Here is a 20735-nt window from a genome sequence, read left to right as displayed (position 1 = left end):
GACCCTGTGTTTTTCAAAATGATTTCAATCAAGCTAGAATTACAATCAATTTGTAGTCAACACAAATATGAGGAATAGCAACTACCTTAAAGAAAAGTATAACAGTTCTGAAAGATCTAATGGTGAAACCATGGATAGAAATCCGCAAAATGAATGATACCAGGAACAAAATGCATACATTTTGCTAGGAAAAATCAAATGCATGAGTAGAGGATGGGGAGGAAAGCAGTAGAGTCAAAAAAGGATCACCAGGACCAGATGGATTATACCCCAAGGTTCTCAAGGAACTGGCAGATGTGATCTCAGAACCACTGAACAATAGCTTTCAAAGATCCTGGAGCACTGGGGAACTACCAGAGGACTGGAAGAGAGCTGATGTAGTTCCCCATCTTCAAAAAAGGGGAAAAAAATAGATCCAGGAAACTGCAGACCTATCAGCCTGACCTCAATACCTGGGAAGATTCTGGAAAAGATAATCAAACAACGAATCAGCGAAAACCTAGAGGCAAACAAAGTCAGCCAGCTACGAATCCACATTTTTCTATCTTATCAAGTAGGTTCTGGTCTACTTTATCAAATGCCTTACTGAAGTCCAAGTAATTATATCCACAGCATTCCTCTGGTCCACCAATTTTGTCACTTGGCAAAGAATGCAATAAGATTTGTCTGGCATGATCTGTTTTTAACAAATGCATGATGGCTTTGTTTGCCTCTAGGTGTTTGCTGATTCATTGTTTGATTATCTTTTCCAGAATCTTCCTAGGTATTGAGGTCAGACTAATAGGTCTGTAGTTTCCTGGATCCATTTTTTTCCTTTTTTGAAAGAAAATATAAACATCTTAATCAATAATTTGAATGAGGGGATAGAGGGGAAATTCACCAAATTTGCAGATGGCAAATTTCATAATGTTGCCCCAAAACCTATGTGGGCACATTCATGTAGTCACCAGGAGTCAAGCTCAATACAAGGTTGCATTTATCTTACTTCTGAAATGCAATCATTTGCTGTCTTCATGACCTATAAAGCTTGACTATCTCTCTCTATTCATTTAATTGCTATTCATAGTAATGGGAGCTGGCAAGAGATCCATGAGTTGATATCAAAAACATCTGAAGGGCATCCATACCAGAAGCCAGTCAAAGTAATGGGGGAAATGGAACATGCCAGAGTTAAGGCAGGGGAGTGGTTGTGCCCCAGAAATCATCCTGCTTTTGTGAGAAGATCCTCTTCGCTTTGGTTTTAGTGCATGAGCAGGAATGTGAGCAAATAAAATGCAACTGGCCTCATCACACATAGATCTTGATAGATTTAACTTCAAATTTCAAAATTATGAAACTCCTTTCAAAATAATGCAGCCCACTCACACCTAGTTTTTCAGCCAACTGTGCTTGGTACCTTAGTTGCATCCCAATTGGAACTCTGCTTTTCCTTGCCCCACCCCCAGGCAGTATAATCCACCTGCTTTCAAAAGCTGTGGTTAGAATCAATACAAATCTTTCCATTATAAGTACCATATTTTCAAGGTTTTACTTGTCAATCACATGTAAGTGAAAGAATCACTTTCAAATGCAAATCACTACATCTTGGAAGCAAATGAATTCCCCTCCTCCTTCCCACTTTACTTGATTTTAAAACTTCCCCTGTTTATTAATCATTCACTTTTTAAAAAGCTTCAGTAAATATATGTTTGCAAGATCATCTCTGGCAGCTCCAAAAAAATGTCAACACCCACATAAAGGGAAGGAGAGATGTTGTCATTTATAAAGGCCCTCCATTGTGCTATTTGTCAAGAGGAAGAAAGATTTTGCAATTCTCACACAAAAGGAAATTTTAGCAGAAGAATATCAGTGTTTTTATGTAATACTAGAAGTATGGCAGAGAAGAAAATAGAAGGAGCAGAGCACAAATACTGCAGAACTGGAAGGATGTTTAAAGCTAGGGGTGCTAGGACCAGGATCATCCCCCCCTCACATACACACATACACTTCTCAACATCTACACATCTATAATACATGGAAAGTGTCTCTTTCATGCACACTGTTAAACATGTATACCCAGTTTTATATTTATCAGGATTATATATGTTAGACTTTAAATACACTATTTTTAGCACGTATGTGCAAAGCAGGCAATCTGCTTTGCAGAATATGTCTGCAGTTCAACCAATCCCACCACTCTTTCCAGAAGCAAACACCTATGCTCCTTGAAAGTGCTTCCAATCAGGAAGGTGCAGAAAAAATGTTCAACCTCTTCTGCTGATGCACATTGCTCAGAAATCCAACTAACTAGACTAGAGCATTCCATTTTACTTTATCTATTATTAATAGACTTCCATCATCGATAAGATAAAACAAGCTAGCATCTTAGGCTCTGTAGCAAATTTCAGATCCTAGCATGTAGCAAAGTTAGTAATAAATGCTTCTTGGTTTTGATGTAACAAGAAACTATGGTCAATTAGGAGCTTCTGAGTTGCAACTGTGTCATGCCACAAAAAGAGGATATAAGGGTTACCGTATGTATTTGATCAATTATTTGCTATTCATACTGCTCCCATTTTCTTGACTTTCCACAAACTGCTCACAATCTGGTTAGTTTTCTATGCCCTGAGCTAGGATGGGGGTTGAGCCCTCTTGGTTGGCTTTTGGAGGGTGGGGGTTGGTTCCTGGTTGCTTCTCTCCTTTTTCTTTTTGATATATTTTGTTTTCTTTTGATTTTCATCTGTAAACTGCCCAGAGTCGCTAAGACATTGGGCAGCCTCAAAACTGAAATAATAAATTAAAATGATTATTGGAACACAGATAATCCTAGATTTGTTTCCAACAGGCTCAAGTATCTGGAACTAAGAGAATAATACATTCTTGATGATATCATGACTAGACAACTCACTGCAGTTACTTTTTTTCCAGCGCTTCCTACACGATAAGATTAAAAAAGACATCTGCAAACCATCTTCTTGCTGAGGCACAAAAAACAGACCCATTGAAACAAAAATCATTTCCCATTAGTTACCTTAAGAACTCAAAAGAGTACTTCTCAAAATTCACTCATGTAGTATTTTCTGCATTTCGTTTGAATAACTATATGAATATATTTATATGACACTGACACATTAAACTAAGTCATTCTTGTAGAGTATTCATTCAATTCCAGAGCAATCATCATTTCAGGATAGCACTAGTCAAAATCTGAAATCAACAATTAACTACTGCTCAAATTCAGGGATGAACTAAGTCATTTATTCCCACTCACTGACCAGAATATCTAAGTATGCCATTACATATCAACAAAGGTCTTATATCAGGGGTCCTCAAACCTGGCCACTTTAAGACTTGTGTACTTCAACTGGCTTGCCCCATCAACTCATGTAATTCTTTTCTATACCAGAATAAGCACCATACCAAAGACATTGGCTGTTATAGACAGAACTAAAACACTGGGTTCATTGTGTGTGTTTTTTCAATTTGATGGAGTTTTTTGTCCAATCCCATTTTTCCCTCTGCTCTTCCAGACCATACTACATTTTTTAAATCAAATTAAGCTTTAAATGCTCAATTTGTTTCTCACACACATACACACACACGTAATCTGAAAGCAAATTATGTCCCTTTTCTTTTTGTTTTTAACTATTAAATTTACAGCATGTTTTATTGGTCAGGTATCAGCATTTCAACTTTTTTAATGGTGAAAAAATACTTCATTGTGCTATGATGTCATAAATGACCAATGAGGAAGTTCTGTAAATGAGCAGGGGAAAAAACCCAAATAAAAATGCTGCAAGATTATAGTGAGTGTGGTGGCAGAAAGATGAATACAGACACTAACTATATCATTTGCATATATCTTAATTTAATATTTCAAATGTTATGTCACATAGTATGTCTTATTTTAATTGTGCTGCTTCTAACACAAATAAACAAATGTACATCTTAATCCAAAGGGAGCTAAGTATCTATCACCAAATAAAAAAGCACACATAAAGAAAAATTAAGAATCACCCAGGTGGCTCATGCCTTGTGTCCAAAGTCTTGCAGGTTAAAAAGAGATAAGTTGCAATACGATGTATGTTGTGATTTATTTTTGGAAAGAGAAAAGATTGATTATAGTGCAAAGATTATAGGCTTAGGGAAACATTAAAGCAGCTGTTCTGGCTAAGCTAAAGTTTTGCATGCAATCAATATCAAAAGAGAAATAAGTTCTTAACATCTACAAGATGATAATCTTGCTGCTGATGCGGTCGTTGCCAGAATATTGCATATTACTTACCAAGCCCCTCCCGAACCCCAGATTTTTCTTCGTACTGCTTGTGCTTCCCTTGTTGCTCCAAGCAGGGAAGACCTCCAATCTTTTCAAAACAGAGTTTATTGTTGATGAAGAGGGAGAGGACTGCAAGGACAACTATAAAGACCCCAACAGCAGAGAGAAATCCAATTGCTTCAGGAGTAACTGGGAATAAAATGAGAGGAAGCAAATAGAATAAATGGAGGTTGCACAGAAAATGGCAGAAATGCATGAGCTACATTTGCTACATTATGAGCATGCAGATATTGGGCATGTTTGCAGGGATTACCAGAAAGGGAGAATGAGTGTGTTGTAGCAGTTAAGATGCTGGCTTAGGAGCAAAGGTTCTACTCTACCCTCAACCACAGAGTCTCACAGGCATTGACTCTCTCTCAAGCCAACTCACCTAACAATGTTATTGTTACAGTAAAAAACAGGAAGGGGGAATGCTGTGAGGTCCTAAATGAAACTCCAGATATACAGCTAACAAATAAATATTACTTTGGTGTCATGATGAAAATAATCACTTCTGCCATCCCATCATAATTTGCAGTGGTCCACAATCCATTTCTATGAGAAATGGAGAATGCAACTCTTCTTCAAACTGATGATGGTGTTTAACTCCACAGCTATTGGATATACAGGTAGTCCTCAACTTACAACAATTCATTTAGTGAGAGTTCAACGTTACAACAGCACTGAAAGATGTGACTTATACTGTTTTTCACAGCTAAGACCTTTGCAGCATCCCCGTGATCATGTGATCAAAATTCAGATTCTTGGCAACTGGACTTATGACTTTTGCTGTGTCCCAGGTGATCATGTGATCACCTTTTGTGGCCTTCTGACAAGCAAAGTCAATGGGGAAGACAGGTTAATTTAATAACTAGGTTACTAACTTATCAACTGCAGTGATTTACTTAACAACTGTGGCAAGAAAAGTTGTAAAATGGGGCAAAAGTCACTTAACAAATGTCTCACTTAAGAACAGAAATTTGGGGCTCAGTTGTGGTTGTAAATTGAGGACTACCTAGAGTAGCTGGGGAATTAGTTGAACTTCAGGTAGAGGCATGTTAAAATGATTAGAACTAATCACATTCAAAAGGCAATGACAAGCAAAGCTTATGTCTAGGCCATGTTCTTTTGAGGAGGAGGAGTACAAAAATTGTTTGCCATTGCCTTCTTCTTGGATTTTTTTTTAATTTCCCATCTTATTTTATAGTTTGCATTAAATCTGTTCAGCTATGCAATTGGTTTAGCCATGTTAAACTAAACCAGGTTTAAATCTCCACTCAACTGCATTATCGTGCTTTGGTCTAGGGATGACAAATGTGGCTCTCCAAATGTTTTAACACTGGTATTGATTATCTGGGCTTCTGAAAGTTGAAACTGAACAATATCTGGTAGCCACAGACAAGTGTACAAGTTAGCTTTATTTTTCTATTCAATGCACTGTTTCCATAGCAATCCTAAGATACAACTTTGGCTAATGACCAAGAACCCTCACTCTATTTTCATAACAGGCAAGCTTTTGAAAGAAATGTTTTACAATATACATTAATGCAAACAGAGCATCTCACTTCAGTTACATAAAGCTGGTGGGTCTTTCACAAGGAACATGTCTTCAACCACCTGTATGCATATATGTGGACAAATGGAAACACTTCTGCTAAGTCAATGAAGTAATGTTACTGCACGTGGACTTTCATGTGGAGTCTGTCAAGGACAAAGTAATCAGTGGCTTCTGATAATGTTGCTACAAAAATAGCAACCAATTTGGGGAGCAAGCCCACCATGGCTTCCAGTCAAAAGAAACTTCGTTAGAAGTAGCTAGCTACTGACAGTTATACAGCTCCTGCCTTCCATATTAAAGACCAGCGGAAGATACACTAACATACAGGTAGTCCTTAACTTACAACCAGAACAGAGCCCAGAATTTAAGTTGCAAAGTGAGAAATTTGTTAAGTGAGTTTAGACTCATTTTTATGACTTTTCTTGTTACATTTGCTAAGTGAATAACTGGAATTGTTAAATTAGTAACAAGGTTGTTAAGTGAATCTGGCCTCTCCATTGACTTTACTCATCAGAAGTTTGCAAAAGATGATCACCTGACCCTGGGACACTGCATCCGTCATAAATGTGAACCAGTTGTCAAGCATCCGAATGTAAGTCATGCGACCATAGGGATGCTGCAACAGTCATACGTGTTTAAAAATGCCATGCCATTTTTTTTATTGCCGTTGTAACTTTGAACACTCCCTAAATGAACTGTTGTAAGTCAAGGACTACCTATACTTAGTAGATCTCCAGAAAACGTGCAGTACAAGAGAAAGCATTTCTCACTCTCAATTGTTTTAAATGATATCAGCAACATCAACAACAAAATAAAAATATTACTGACTCACACATTATACTGTACGAGACCACAATGCATGCTTGGTTGTATCCGTAATCCCTGAATACAGCTTGGCAAGGCAATCCAGTATTATCTATACATTTTGTACAGGGAAAAGGACGTAAACTTTAAATAGCATAAATAATGATTTGCACTCTGCTGGGAGATTAGCAGGCTTCCTTGTGCAGATGGTAGGCCAGTGTGAGAACAGACTGCTGGGCTAGATGGCCAGGGGCATGATCCAGCAGGACAGCGTTTGTGTTTTCTTATTATATTAACCACTTCAAGATGAAGTGATATATAAATTGAGAGTACATGTTTTAATTACACCAGTGTTGGTTTCTTAGAGGAAAAGGGTTCTTTGATTATCCTAAGGGTGCTTTTCAAGAGGCAACTGGGGTTTCTTGGATTATTATTTTTTTTGAAGAAGAAGTTTTGCTTCTCATCCAAGAAGCTTCTTCAGTAATAACTGGATGATGGGGAATGGAGATATTTATATTCCTTGCACACAGTTGGTCATTTGCAATCTTTAGAGAGTAATTGAGGTGACTTGGAGGTTTGTCTGTGTCCTCAGGATAAACCTCCAAGTGGCCTCAACAACTCTCTAAAAGAATGCAAATGACCAGTTGTCTGCAAAGAATATAAATTGTTCCATTTCCCACCATCCAGTCAGAGCTGAAGAAACCTCTTGGATGAGAAGCAAAACTTCTTCAAAGAAAAACAAGAAAGTCCAGTTGCCTCTTGTAAAAGCACCTCTAGGACAACCATGACCTAGATGACTAAAAATCTCCATAGACAGTTTTACTGATTAATAAAGATAGAAATCTGATTGTCACATCTTAATGTCCATCTACCCATTTTCTGTGCCTGTAATGATCTCATAACATACTTAAATACTGGTCATGTATGCATACAGTGCAGGGAAAACTGCAGCTAGTGAATTCTTGCCTACTATAAAATACAGTACCCAAAATCTGAGAAATGGTATCAACTGAGTTGAAGAAGGTGAGAAAACAAGAACTTTAACAGTAAGAGGTAAGCTTATATTTCTTCAGATGTAAAATCCTCTCTTAAGGCAATCAGCAAGATTCATTAGATGGCTTTGCAATTCAATCTCAGACTGGTATAAAATAAGAGTGTAGAATAGTATATGCAAAGTGGAATCATCTTAATTTGCATGCCTCGAGTCCATGAGTGTTAGCAAAAAAAGGAGCCACAAGATATGTTATCTAAGGCATGCAAGTTAAAAGCATCAGTCACATAATCCCAGACATTGCATATTCCCCAGCATTTTGCTTTCTAAACAGAGCAGTTTCTTAGCATCACCAAACTAGAGGGGAGGATTCATTGCACATGGCCTCTTAAACTGCTGCTTGTCGGAGAAAAGCACTGTTCTCAGCGATTGCTTTAACTCTAATTTCTTCCTGACATTTGGATGGGAGGTGAGGCAGAGAATTATAAGGAAAGAGTCACTGGTACTTTTCCAATTATAATTCTGCCACCTTCCAACTAGTAGTCCATAAACTGCCTCTGTTATAACCATTTGTGCTAATTGAACTTCATTATACATTTGTAGCAATGTGTTGTTTTCCAACTGATTCCTGCGACACCCTTTCTAGCCGACAGCTAATTATACCGCACGTACATGCACACATACACAGAGGACATCACACCAAGAGAGCTGGTGCGTGGGCTGGAACTCGGAGGAAAACTGCATGTGGCAGACTTGTACGACATTACTATGGGCTTGAGCGTTAGAAGATTACCTCCCACAAGAAGGCCCAAAGTGCTTCACAAAAAGTATTTCCGAGGTGCAAAAAACTACTCAGGAATGTTGCCTGCTGAAAGCAATTACTTTGCTTCTCTCACAATGCTCGTGGGTGTGGCAAGCCTGGAATTTTTGTATAGGCAACCCCGATGCTATCCTCAAAAGGGCAGCATTTTAGCAAACCACCCCCTCCCACCAAAATGGGCTTTGGGAAGAACCTTGTCAATATTTGGAGATACTGCTTGGGGATAATGAGCACTGTAATCCAAAATCTCTCCTTGGAAAAATCTGATTTAGCCCAAATCACCAACAATGGCCAAATAACATTTTCTGAAGAAAGAAGAGAGAATAAACTATTTTCCAAAGCACCTGAAGGCAAGACAAGAAACAATGGATGGAAACTATTCACGATTCATCCTAGAGCAGGGGTGTCAAACTCAATTTCATTGAGGGCCGTATCAGCACTGCAGTTGCCCTCAGGGGGCTGGGTGGGTATGGCCAGGGTGGGTGTGGCCTACTGGGTGGGCGTGGCTAGAGTGCGTATGGCCTACTGGGTGGGCATGGCCAGCTCTACATCGTTCGCATCAAGGGTGCCTATGGGAGCCTGGGCAGGAGTGGGAGAGATCTGAGGGTCTCTGGCAGAAGGAGGGTCTCTGGGCCAGGGCCAAGGCAGTGGGGGCCGTTCCCTCACTGTTTCCAGGATGGCTTCACGGGCCACATGAAACCACTTCGCGGGCCGGATCCGGCCCCCGGGCCTTGTGTTTGACATGTCTGTCCTAGAGCTAAGAAAAAAAATTCTGAAAGAGAGAACAAACAATGAGTGGAGCAACTTGCCTTCAGAAGTTGTGAGTGCCCCATCACTGGAGGCTTTTAAGAAGAGACCGGATCTCCTGCATGAGCAGAGGATTGGACTATAAGACCTCCAAGGTCCCTTCCAACTCTGTTACTCTGTTTCCAAGTTCCCTTTAATCTGGGTTCAATCAATGCAATTAGACTAAAACACGGATAGTTAGTTGTCTCTCTGGGTACTAAAGGAATCTAAACAGTGTGGTTAGTTTACAGTTCAGTATGTACAATACCAGATCATTGGATTAATTTAGTAAATGAAGGATCTTTCACTGAGGGGGGAGGGGCATTCTATGGTTACAGGCAGTACAAATCTTTGCATTATAAGGACTATATTTTCATCACTTGAGGCAGCCCAAACATTGTCTCCCTATCTCTTGCAGGAGAACCATTCCTCAAAAAAAGAGATCAGCCTATCCAGGATGTTTTGTTGTTGTTGCGTTCAGTTGCTAAGTCATGTCTGACTCTTCAAGACCACATGGACCATAGCACACCAACACCCACACACAGCCATCCTCCATTGTCTCCCAGAGTTGGCCCAAATTCATGTTCATTGTGTTGACGACACTGTCTAACCATCTCATTTCTCCGCCATCCCCTTCTCCTTTTGCCTTAAATCTTCCCCAACACAGGGTATTTCCAATGAGTTCTCTCTTCTCATTTGCTGGCCAAAATACTTGAGCTTCTGTATGTGCCCTTCCCAGTGCTTTTTTTCTATATAAAAAAAAAGTGCCGGAACTCACACACGTCATACAACCCGCCTTGCCTACCCTACAAGGTTCCATCCAAAAAAGGTGCCAGAACTCTGTTCTGAGCGTTCTATGACAAAAAAAGCCCTGGCCCTTCCAAAGAACACTTTCCTTTAAGATTGATTGATTTGATCTCCTTCCAGTCCAAGGGACTCTCGAGAGTCTTCTCCAACTACCCAGGATGTCTACAACAAGCCTATAAACATGGCAACTAGACTAATGCCTTCCTAGGAAGAAGACCAGGAAGAGTTAACTCTGGAACATGGGGGAAGTCACAGTAAGCTAAAGTGCCTCAAACCTGGCCAGGTTATTCTGGGGGGCACTTGAAAGTGGTTGGGATAGTTGCACTTTTAAATGTTGGTCACACCACAAAGATTGAGAATTCCTGAAATAAACAATGGTTCAGTTCATCATGGGACTTAACATACAATTTTTGCCTTTTACTTCCCAAAATTAAAATTGGGAAAGAAGCGAGTGGACAATTCCACCAATTTTTCCAACTTCCATGGATGAGAGGATGTTTTGGATTTATTTTGCTAATCAGAGAGCTGAAGAATAAGCAAAAATGTGAAAACCTGATTTTATCAACTGTCTGAACTCAAACATCCCTTTGAACAAATTATATTTGGATGCTCCAATCCAGTTTTCTACCAACATGAGTTCAATATAAATTATTTATACAAGTAACAAATACAAGCTATATTTCAATGAGATGAGAAATCTACTTATGCAGGTTACTGATTGCACAAGGGCGGTTAGCAAAGTACGGTTACCCATGAATAAACTTTACACAAGCATTAATTCAAACATATTGTGGTTAGTAGCTGGAAAAAGAAATACAACTCTCTTTGTTTTCCTACCTACTCTACCCCATATTCAAAGTAGTTAAGTACAGGACTCTTGGAGAGAACTAAGAAACTTGTGGTCTTTTAGATGTTGCTGAATCACAGTTCCCAGCAAGCATGACCAATAATGAAGGTTCCCAGGAGCATGGATCAGCACCATTGGGAAGACCACAGGTTAAGACCACTCTTACGGTAGGCATTTTGCAGAGAGACTGCAAATCACTAAGCTAATAGTAGAATAATGTAAACTTATTTTGTGCTATCTCTGATACAGATGTAGTTCTAAAGTTCCTCCACCTGCACATATTGGGAGTTAGCAGCTTCTCTCCAATCTACTCAGAACTTTCTTCTCTTCAAATTCTTTCCACCAGATGCTGACAACCATTTTCAAGCTTATCTCTGTAGCAGGAAACATATAAGAAACTCTTTTTGTGCAAACTCTGAAAACCTCAGAGACTTATTAAAGGAAACTGAACAGCAGACAGCTGTTTTAACAAAATGTGGGTCACACCAGAACTGCTAGAGCCACTTCTGCTTGTTGCTACAGCAAGCCAAACCAATATGTGCACTATGAGCCATAGTTATCATCCACAAACAGGTGGTGCTTTTATTCATGTGTGAGGCTCACACAATGTGCAAACACTCCAGAAATAAAATGTGTGTGTTTTCGCAGGACAGCAGGTTTCTGCTGATTATTTCAAACAAGCTAGAGAATGAATTATTGCAACTGCTTGTATGCTGCAAGGAATAAAACAATTGTGCAATGCATCCACTGTCCCAAAGGTGACCCTGATCTTCAATCACCTGGAATGGAATGGGAGGGAACGGGTGGTTTGTCAGCCTTGAACAGAAGCAAGCAGCAGTTCAGGAGTGGGCAGGAACTTTGCGTCTGCAAATTTTTCAGTCTCCAAGGGCTGTGAGGACAGGGCCACAGCACAATGATATCATGATCCGTGGCCTTTTTAATGATTCTTTGTTGTAGATAGCTATAGGTACTGAAGAAATGTGTCAGAAGAATAATTTGGGGTTCCAACTCGAGCCAAGGATGCACAAGAATAAATAAAAATGAGATCCAGGCAGAGGAAAGATGAAATATTTACTCCTCAAAGCAAAGCAGTTTGCTTTTAAGGGCAGCTGCAGAGAAATGGGGTACAGTGGTAAAACTTTTATAGGGAGAGCTTGTCCAGGATGTGGAAATGTCTACCTGCTGAGTGAGTATGTGTGTGTGTGTGTGTGTGTGTGTGTGTGTGTGTGTGTGTGTGTGTGTGTGTGTATTCTTGTGAACATACAGTTCTGCTGGGAGACTTAATTTAATTAACTCTATTTTTGTTTGTGGACCTTATCTTTTGATATGTGGATTAGGCCTGGGTAACTTATTTTGGGATTTGAGGAAGTTTGTTAATTTGATTAAATTGGAGACACTGATTTTCAGACCATTGTGGATTCTGTTAATATTTTAAGGGAAGTTGGAAACAGTATAAAGTATAAAATATATTTGGATATAAAACTTCTCACAAATGGAACTAGGGATTCAGCATTTTTTCTGTAGTTCTTACTCAAAGGAACAGTTCTGTAAACTGCTTATAGACCTTAGTTCAGAGCATTATCTTGAAATTCAGATTGTATCTAGCCTACATGCTAAAGAACAGCCCTTTTTAGATTCAACAAACCTTTTGGATTTTTATGCATTAAGTACTACCACAAAATGTTCCATGTGTATAACAGGCCTTTTATGAACAAATATTATGCAGGCCGCTTTAAGGTCCTTAGGACTTAGGGCTTCTGTATCAAAAAAATCACAAGCAGACATTGACGATCTCTAAGTAAAGCCTCATCTCTGCTGATCTCTTTTTGGTAGGCAACAAGTACGGTAGTTTTTATTCAACAATTCTTGAGCAGCAAGAGATTTTAATTATTACCGTGCCAAAATCAGCCTTACAATTTCTAGGGAATGTTCTCCTAAGCATCTGTTTTTCTCTCTTAGGCTCAAGGGGTTGGAGAATAACTTTTGATTTTTTCTTGAGACATTTTCAACACATATCCACACTTGGATATGGGAAATGAGCCGCTGGCGCTATATAGGTAGTCCTCAACTTATGACCACAATTGAGCCCAACATTTTTGTTGGTAAGCAACAAAATTCTTAAGTGAAATTTGTCCCACTTTATGACTTTTCTTGCTGCAGTTGTTCAATGAATCACTGCAGTTGTTAAATTAGTAACCCGGTTGTTAAGTGAATGCGTCTTCCCCATTGACTTTGCTTGTAAGAAGGTTGCAAAAGGTGATCACATGATCCTGGGACACTGCAACGGTCATAAATATGAGTCAGTTGCTAAGCATCTGAATTTTGATCATGGGACCATGGGGAAGATGCAATGGTCATAAGTGTGAAAAACGGTCATAAGTCATTTTTTCCAGTGCTGTTGTAACTTTGAATGGTCACTAAATGAACTGTAGTAATTTGAGGACTACCTGCACATTTTTCCAGTTCTGCTTGGCTACCCACATTTTCCTATCAGAAAAAAGACAGAAGAAGAAATTCTCTCCCAATATCTCCTCTTTGGACGGATGGAAAGCGGGAGAGGTCAGAGAAGCTGCAGAGGATTGTGCCATGAAAGTCAGGGCATTCACACACATACCAGAGCCCCTTGTTGGTAACATGGGCAAGAACACCAGACACTATTAGAACTTTGCCAAATGTTCTTTGCTTTAAAAAAAATTTATAAAGGTTTATTATAAGATAAAAAAGAAAGAAAACTTTGAAAGCTAAAAAAGAGAAGGGCAGAGAAAAAGAGAAGTGACTTTTTTCAGTGCAGTAAAGTACCAAAAAAATTACAACCTCAATCTTTTGCTTTACATTTCTAAAAGATTTCAAGCCATTTCTTTAACTACAAAGTCATCCTAATATATCAAAACCTTAATTCAGTCAGTTTCATATTTTTTTTCAGTTTCAAATGTCCAGAAGCAGTTTCTAAGTAGAAACAAAACCACATACCTAGGTTTTTCTGTTTAATTAAAATAGACGGTTTAACCATCTCTGCCAACTCCATCGCCTTTACCTTCCATTATTCTATTGTGGGAATTAATGTATCTAATGTTCTTTGCTTTTGAAACAAAGTTGGAAAGCAGTTTCTAAAATTAGATCAAATGGGAACTGTTAGCAGACAAACAGGACAATTTCTCCCCAGAGCACTAGTTTCAATCTAGTACACACTGTTGCTTGCTTCTTATTTATGCCTTAGATAGCTTTTCCCCCAAATCTTTATTATCTACGTGAGAATATAAGAAACATGTAGCACAAAGAAAATCAGGTACAGGAACGAAAATATGGGTGTGTCAACAACATATCTGAAATATTAAATAACTAATATAATCCAATATATAATCGGGAGCCCCCTCTCTGAAGGAGATGGGCAGTTAAGCAATATGAAATATAAATAAACAAATAAGTTATTTCACATTCATTTTTGAGTGAAAATCCACAAGTCTGTTGAGCTTAATTAGCATTATTCAAATCATTAAAAAAAATCCATAAGCAGTAGATAATGCATTCCACCACTACCATAAATTGTACACCAGGTTAAAATATGAGGCGTAGAACCCAAATTTTCAGTGCGGCATGTGGCACGATAATATGTACAAGACAGTGGTCCAAAAACAGTTACAAATTTAAATTAAATTCTGCGCCCAAATTTTGAAAAGGTTTTTAATTGATAATGCCTTGGCAATAATACCTTTATAATGCCTTGGTAAGATCACACTTGGAATACTGCATCCTATTTTGGTTGCCACAAAATTAAAAAGAAAATGTTGAGACTCTGGAAAGTGTGCAGAGAAGAGCAACAAAGATGATTAGGGAACTGGAGGCTAAAACATATGAGGCACCGTTGTAGAAATTGCTTATGTCTAGTTTAAGGAAAAGGGACGCAGTGGCTCAGTGGGTTAGGATGCTGAGCTTGTCGATCAGAAGGTCGGCAGTTTGGTGGGTCGAATCCCGAGTGCCGCGTAACAGAGTGAGCGCCTGTTACTTGTCCCAGCTTCTGCCAACCTAGCAGTTTGAAAGCACGTAAAAATGCAAATAGAAAAATAGGGACCACTACGGTGGGAAGGTAACAGCGTTCCGTGCGCCTTTGGAATCTAGTCATGCCGGCCACATGACCACGGAGACGTCCTCGGACAAGCGCTGGCTCTTCGGCTTTGAAACGGAGATGAGCACCGGCCCCTAGAGTTGGAAACGACTAGCACGCATGTGCGGGGGAACCTTTACCTTTACCTTTAGTTTAAGGAAATGAAGGACTGGAGTGACATGATAGCAGTCATTTCTAAGGGGCTGCCAGCAAGAAAAGGCGGTCAGCCTATTTTCGAAACCACCTGAAGGCAGGACAAAAAGCAATGGAGGAAAACTAATCAAGGAGAGAACCAACCAAGAACTAAGGAGAAATTTCCCTGACAGAACAATCAGTGGAATGACTTCCTCCAGAGGTGGATGCCCCAACCCTGGGGGTTTTTAAGAAGAGATTGGACAATCATTGGTCTGAAATGATGTAGGGTTTCCTGCCTCAGCAGGATGTTGGACTAGAAGAACTCCAAGGACCCTTCCAACTCCTTAGTCTGTTAATTTGTTAATCTGATAAAGGGTCATATTTTATTGCAATTTATCTCTTCTGTATTTTGTTGTAAGCTGTCTCTCAAGTTCTATTTTCAGTGGAAACCTAAAATGTGAACCTAATGAATAAACAGCTGCAAGTTTTACATGTGCTTTCCCTCCTTTTCTTTTATGTTTTCTAGACTATAAACCGGAAAACAGTAATTAACTTGCTTATTATTTCTGATCCATTTCCATGGGCGACAGAGTAAAAATCATAGACTTCAGTCTAGAAGCAACTGCAAGAGAATTAACACTTACGCAAACATAAAACATGGAGCAGAAACTGCAAAACCAGTAATAAAAATTGAAATTTTTTATGGCATATGATTCTTTCTTGCTGAGGCCAGAAAAATAGGAAGCTACATTTAAATATCTGTTTCACAGATCCAAATGCTTCTCTCCCCTACTATATTGGCCATGTTCACGAATATGTAGAGACCTCTAATCTTCAGCATTCGTTTCATGCATCAGGTGAAGCAAGATGCCATAAAAAAACCCCACTTATGCTAATATGTAAATTGCGCCTGTCATGAAGATTCCACTGGGACTCTGAACAGGATTATAAGAGCTGTAACCTTCCTTTCTTTCCTATATTTTCTATTCTAAACAAGTAGAAGTCAAAATCCTGATAAAAGTCACCAACTATGAACATTGGTTCATATAGTACTTAGCAACCTTCCTAAAGCAAAAGAAATATTCATAGATGAATAGCCTATAGTTTCAACTACTCTTGCCGTGCTGTGTGAACCAAGTTGTTAGAATAGGTTTCTCCCCCACTTTTTTTCTATGTGCCTTCAATGTTTTTATTTATTTTTTATTTGTTAAATTTAGATACCATGAAGAGTTCCCAAATTAAATTCTGCATCCAAATATTGATAGGTTTTTAACTGATGAATGGACATATTTTATTGCAACTGTTATTTCTTCCATATTTTGTCATAATGTGTTGACTCTTGGCAACAGCCAGGACTAATCCCTGTAATTTTCTTGCCAATTTTTGTTTTCAAATAGCTTGCCATTGCCTTCTTCCTAGGGCCAAGGAACAATGCCTGGCCCAGAATCACCCAGCTGGCTGTATGCCTTAGGCAGGAATAGAACTCAACATTTTTCCAGGTTCTAGGCTGAAGCCTTAATCACCATACTAAAGTGGCTTATACTAAGCTATAATACAGTTTGTTTCTTTGAACACCACATGTTAGAGGAACACAGCATCTGCATTTTTTAAAATCCAGGTTTAGAAGTAAGAAGCCCCTTGCTCCAACTCTTTTTATTGTTGGAAAGCCTGTTGGATTATAAATTGCTCTTTTATAACCACTTTAACAATCTCTGAATCCTGAATAGTTTTTATTTTTACAGTATTCTTTTCTCCCCTTTCTCCCCTTTTTTCTGTGTTTAACTGCAATCATCATATTGGGGGAAAAACACAGATGCAGAGAAGTTTCAGTTGCCTCAGGTTTATGGAGAATGAATGCTTAGCGCTCACCACTTAACCCACCACAATCCATTAACTACAACATTTTCCATTTACTCACATTATATTCAGTTTGGGTTTAAACTGGACCCTGAGTTCCACCGTTGCTTCCTGCCAATATGAACAATCGCTTGTTTTATTTTGCACACATTTGGGCTCTAGGAAGTGACAGCTGCCTTTTATATCCGATGGCCTTTTGCTCTCTTTATAGAACCTCTCACATATACACACAGAGGGAGAGAGAACAGGAGTGAGATATGTAACACACATAGCACTCTGCTAACTGACTTTAACACTGTGCATCTGCCAAAACAGGCTCAAGTCCACAAAAGCTTATGTCACAATAAATAAATCTGTTTAGCCTTTCAAAGTATCATAAGATTTTGGTTATATTTGCTGCAAGAGCACAAAGCAGATATAGCGTGGGAGGGGGGGGATCAGTTGTTCCATTCATCTGAAAACTGATTCCCCCCTCCTCCTCTCCCCCCCCCATACATTCCCCTGATGTACTCTCAGATCCCTCTTGGGCCATCTATGTATTTTGCTCCTTCTCAAAATTAAGACTGTGAGGTACATCCTGGCAGGCAGCCAACTCCAATATCCATCTGGAATGTTTCTTACATTTTTCCCTCAAAGAGACGTGAGTGCAATATCTTTGTTCCTATGACAACATACTGATGAAATATTTTGACTTAATGAAAATTATGTACATCATTGCTAGGAAGCTTCCGCACAGCTGCCATCTGCTCAAGTAAAATGGCCCTTACCATCCTCCTGAGATATCTATAGAACCCAGACAGGTCCTTAATCTGCAGTTTAGAATAATAGCTGCTCTCTGCTTTCACCACAAAGAAATAAATTCCAGAAATCAATTCTCTAGCTTAGAAAAGAATTAACACATATATAATGTTTGGAATTTCAAAGATACAAAGACAGCATACACCAGATTTTAGTTCCCTTTCATTGTTACTTCGCTAAATGGTGATAATAGATTTTGAACCCAAAACCAGTAATCCAAAATCTACATTGAACTGGTACATCAACTGAAAATTTACAAAGTAGCACACAAGCTTTTAAGGGTCCAAAATCCCATAATTAATTTGTGGAATCCAGTTGATGGATTTAAGAAGTATCTGAATAAATCCATGAAAGTCAAGTATTCTAAGGGTGATTAGTGTTAATGGTTCCTTTGTGAGGGGAAATTTTGTCTGTGATGGGAAATTAGCATTTTGTCTCCAAATACCAGTTGCAGAGCTCCTCATTCTTTGTGGTGAATATAAAGTATTACAGTTCTGATCAATTTTACAACTTGCAACAAACTAAGCCAATCCTATTTTAGTTTTCTTCTCATGTCTCCTATTTTCAATTGAGTGCATTTACTGATTCAGTCCAAAAATGGTCTGCATCTTGATCTGAAAACTACTCTTCATCTCTTGCAATCCATATTTTATTTTGTCTTCTTAAAAGTCTGCATATTTTTCCACATATTGCATGCTAAAAACGGCAATTTTCACATGCTTCCAGAACAACTCTTCCTTACTGGATGGCCTGCTTTGATTGAGCCTAAATATTCCATCTTTTATCCATTCACACAGGTACATGGTACAAGAGCGCTATGTTGGAATATAAATTAGATGTGTGTGCTTATTATATAATGTGAAAAGCTATAAATTAATATGTTAACTAGGTAATAATAATAGTTTTTAGCAGCCTTGCTGGAAACGTAACGCAAACTTGGAGTCTTTCTTTGTCTTTTTCTATAATTGTAGTTTAAAAAAAACTTGTCATGCATTTTGATTCCCGCTGTAACTTTCAAAATAGAAATAGACAAACATATACAGTAATACATTGAAGATTAAAATTATGTAGCTTTGGATCATATTCCTCAAGAAATAAGAATGAGGATAATGTTTTGGCTCTTTTTTTAACATTGGCTTATCTGTAATTAGCAAATTAACTTGAAAGAAATAAACAATAATAGCTAGGCTTATGTGCAAATGCTGTTCTATTAGACAACAAAATGTCCTCTAAAGAGTAAAATATTGTAGTTTTTCATCTTCATTCACTCAACTTGCAATCACAAGTTGGCCTGCAGATTGATCCAAATGCTACTCCAGGTGATATAAATCTAAACCTTTCCTCTCAAGGTTATGTGTGTTTCCTTGGCAACGTACAGAACCGCCATAACTCCAGGGAGATACAATGTGCTGCCAAAAGGAGTCTGATATTTAATCAATCCTTTACTTTTAGCAGTTATTCAGCTTCCATTCACAGGCCACATGCCCAGATGAAACAGGGCATCTTGCAGATCTTGTTTCCCCTTGACCTACAATTATTTATGTCTCCCTTCAGGACACATGCTTAATCAACGGTGACATAAAACAAAATAGGCCAACATGTACTTAACATTTGCACTCCAGGCACTCTTTCTTTTCTCTGGATTTTGATTTGTTTTGTTTTGGCAGCGATTGCACACTGATTACAACAGTTATTTTGGGAGAAGCAGGTAGGGAAAATAACACAATTATTTATATGCACCCTCATAAATTTTGCACTCCTTAATTTTAAAGCTTTCTGTCAAAACCTACCACTAGTATTAACTTTTTTAGGTCTTACTAGATCCCAGTCTATTGTCCAATGTGCCAAAGCTATTGCTTGAAGTTCTTCTAATCACTCAGGGTGAAGTTAGCCAACATTAAAAACATTAGTAGAAGTGGAGCCTTGAAAAACTTTGAGACAGAGTTCAGCAAGGATCTGTTTCAATACTGTTACCCCTGTTTCGAGATCAGTGAACACAAAATGTTCACAAACAAAATGTTTGTTTTCTTTGGTTTAAAACAGGGATAAGTGAAAAGCCTGGAGCTGCAATAGACCATAGGAATCAAAGGAACCACATTCTCGCTTATCTACACTAATAGCCACAGATTCTACTGCAAGTCTTTGAATATCATCTAATACAAAGAAGTACAAAACACCTCTGCCAAATGTTTTCTTTGCAAAAGAAATCACAAAACAAGGTTAGCATGATAGAAAAACCAACTTTAGACTGTAGAATCATATAGACCAGAACTACTTACCTGATTTCCCTTATGCCCCATAGGAAAGTTAAGCTTCAAACTCCAAACTTTAATTAATTAGTTAATATAGATGTTTCATTTTATCATCCCAGCGCTGATTATGTAATTAAGGAAACTTTTATTAGATTACAAATTCGGGTTCCCATGATAGGTTCGCATCTCTGAGATATTTTGGAGTTCTTTCCAAACCTTGAATGGCAAAGTTTAGAACTGGGAGTGGCAATTTATCCAGAAGAAGGAGGAAGCTTGTAAGTCTATAAACATATGACAAACAGTCAAGGAATTTTAGCCAGACGGATAGCAGAAAAAACTGGCATAACATGTTTCTCCATTAGAAGATAGCTGTTCACAGTAGCTCTAATCCAAGTAACAACGTGTTTTGGAAGAGCACTGACACATCCTGCTGTTGGTCAAATTATTAGCTGTTTCTGTACTAGAGGGATTATTTTTGTTGACAAAATCTGTCCAGTGGAAAGAACTATAAATTATTGTTTACTAAAGTCTTCCACAGCAACAGTATAATTTTCCTCCTTGCTTAGACTCAAGATACTTGCAGTCACCATAAATATGTTTCAGCCAACAGAGACATCCCCTTCCTGTAGCTAAAGTTCAACATTTACAATAGAAAATGTAAAATGAAAGACTTTCACTTGCAAA

General features: G+C 38.4%; 1 protein-coding gene across 2 annotated transcripts in view; it reads right to left on the bottom strand.

Moving 5' to 3' along the window:
- SYT16 (synaptotagmin 16) overlaps nucleotides 1-20261 on the bottom strand; it is a 54708-nt gene extending 34447 nt beyond the window's left edge. For both annotated transcript variants that reach the window (XM_083374949.1, XM_083374948.1), the window contains exons 1-2: nucleotides 20079-20261; nucleotides 4265-4444 (exon numbers count right to left, since the gene is read on the bottom strand). The gene's annotated coding sequence lies outside the window, so the exon portion shown is untranslated. The remainder of the gene's footprint in view (nucleotides 1-4264; nucleotides 4445-20078) is intronic.
- Between the last annotated feature and the right edge of the window lie 474 nt (nucleotides 20262-20735).

The sequence above is a fragment of the Vipera ursinii genome (assembly GCF_947247035.1).
Source record: "Vipera ursinii genome assembly, chromosome: 1".
Classification (NCBI taxonomy): Eukaryota; Metazoa; Chordata; class Lepidosauria; order Squamata; family Viperidae; genus Vipera; species Vipera ursinii.
This window is presented reverse-complemented; position numbering and strand designations above follow the sequence as displayed.